Source organism: Polyodon spathula, unplaced genomic scaffold, assembly GCF_017654505.1.
Source record: "Polyodon spathula isolate WHYD16114869_AA unplaced genomic scaffold, ASM1765450v1 scaffolds_2370, whole genome shotgun sequence".
Lineage (NCBI taxonomy): Eukaryota > Metazoa > Chordata > Actinopteri > Acipenseriformes > Polyodontidae > Polyodon > Polyodon spathula.
Genome location: NW_024473843.1, coordinates 352 through 2,492, shown reverse-complemented (window position 1 = coordinate 2,492; position 2,141 = coordinate 352). Strand labels below are relative to the sequence as shown.

The 2,141-nt window shown below is 42.7% G+C and overlaps 1 non-coding gene across 1 annotated transcript; it reads right to left on the bottom strand.

Moving 5' to 3' along the window:
* Nucleotides 1-1,676: 1,676 nt before the first annotated feature.
* On the bottom strand, nucleotides 1,677-1,748 carry trnap-agg. Its single transcript has one exon. It is a non-coding gene; the product is annotated as a tRNA-Pro (tRNA).
* Between the last annotated feature and the right edge of the window lie 393 nt (nucleotides 1,749-2,141).

Genomic DNA, 2,141 nt, shown 5'->3' with positions numbered 1-2,141 from the left:
CCAGTATCTCTGGGACTGATGGTTCCAGTGTCTCTGGTATTGATGGTTCCAGTATCTCTGGTACTGATGTTTCCAGTGTCTCTGGTACTGATGGTCCCATTTTCTCTGGTACTGATGGTTCCAGGGTCTCCGGGACTGATGGTTCCAGTGTCTCTGGTATTGATGGTTACAGTGACTCTGGTACTGATGGTTCCAGTGTCTCTGGTACTGATGGTTCCAGTATCTCGAGGACTGATGGTTCCAGTGTCTCTGGTATTGATGGTTCCAGTATCTCTGGTACTGATGGTTCCAGTGTCTCTGGTACTGATGGTTCTAGTGTCTCTGGTATTGATGGTCCCATTTTCTCTGGTACTGATGGTTCCAGGATCTCTGGTACTAATGGTTCTATTATCTCTGGTACTGATGGTTCCATTATCTCTGGTACTAATGGTTCCATTATCTCTGGGACTGATGGTTCCAGTATCTCTGGTAAGAACATAAGAACATAAGAAAGTTTACAAACGAGAGGAGGCCATTCGGCCCATCTTGCTCGTTTGGTTGTTAGTAGCTCATTGATCCCAAAATCTCATCAAGCAGCTTCTTGAAGGATCCCAGGGTGTCAGCTTCAATAACATTACTGGGGAGTTGATTCCAGACCCTCACAATTCTCTGTGTAAAAAAGTGTCTCCTATTTTCTGTTCTGAATGCCCCTTTTTCTAAACTCCATTTGTGACCCCTGGTCCTTGTTTCTTTTTTCAGGCTGAAAAAGTCCCTTGGGTCGACACTGTCAATACCTTTTAGAATTTGGAATGCTTGAATTAGGTTGCCACGTAGTCTTCTTTATTTAAGACTGAACAGATTCAATTCTTTTAGTCTGTCTGCATATGACATGCCTTTTAAGCCCGGAATAATTCTGGTCGCTCTTCTTTGCACTCTTTCTAGAGCAGCAATATCTTTTTTATAGCGAGGTGACCAGAACTGCACACAATATTCAAGATGAGGTCTTACAAGTGCATTGTACAGTTTTAACATTACTTCCCTTGATTTAAATTCAACACTTTTCACAATGTATCCGAGCATCTTGTTAGCCTTTTTTATAGCTTCCCCACATTGCCTAGATGAAGACATTTCTGAGTCAACAAAAACTCCTAGGTCTTTTTCATAGATTCCTTCTCCAATTTCAATATCTCCCATATGATATTTATAATGTACATTTTTATTTCCTGCGTGCAGTACCTTACACTTTTCTCTATTAAATGTCATTTGCCATGTGTCTGCCCAGTTCTGAATCTTGTCTAGATCATTTTGAATGACCTTTGCTGCTGCAACAGTGTTTGCCACTCCTCCTACTTTTGTGTCGTCTGCAAATTTAACAAGTTTGCTTACTATACCAGAATCTAAATCATTAATGTAGATTAGGAATAGCAGAGGACCTAATACTGATCCCTGTGGTACACCGCTGGTTACCACACTCCATTCTGAGGTTTTTCCTCTAATCAGTACTTTCTGTTTTCTACATGTTAACCACTCCCTAATCCATGTACATGCGTTTCCTTGAATCCCAACTGCGTTCAGTTTGAGAATTAATCTTTTGTGCGGGACTTTGTCAAAAGCTTTCTGGAAATCTAAATAAACCATGTCATATGCTTTGCAATTATCCATTATCGATGTTGCATCCTCAAAAAAATCATTAAAATGGGCTCGTCCGGGATTTGAACCCGGGACCTCTCGCACCCTAAGCGAGAATCATACCCCTAGACCAACGAGCCAGCTGTTGTTACTGATGGTTCTGTTGTCTATGGTACTGATGGTGCCAGTGTCTCTGGTACTGATGGTTCCAGTGTCTCTGGTACTGATGGTTCCAGTGTCTCTGGTACTGATGGTTCCAGTGTCTCTGGTACTGATGGTTCCAATGTCTCTGGGACTGATGGTTCCAGTGTCTCTGGTACTGATGGTTCTGGTATCTCTGGTACTGATGGTTCCGGTATCTCTGGTACTGATGGTTCCAGTATCTCTGCTACATCCAGTCAGCAGACAGAGCCAATGCAGAGTCAGCCCCTGTAGCCAATGTAATAGCCAATGTAGTAGCCAAGCTAATGCCAGCGGGGCCAACCTGCGTGCCTACTACAGCACCAAAGAGATGCAGTTTTAAAATGTTGAAG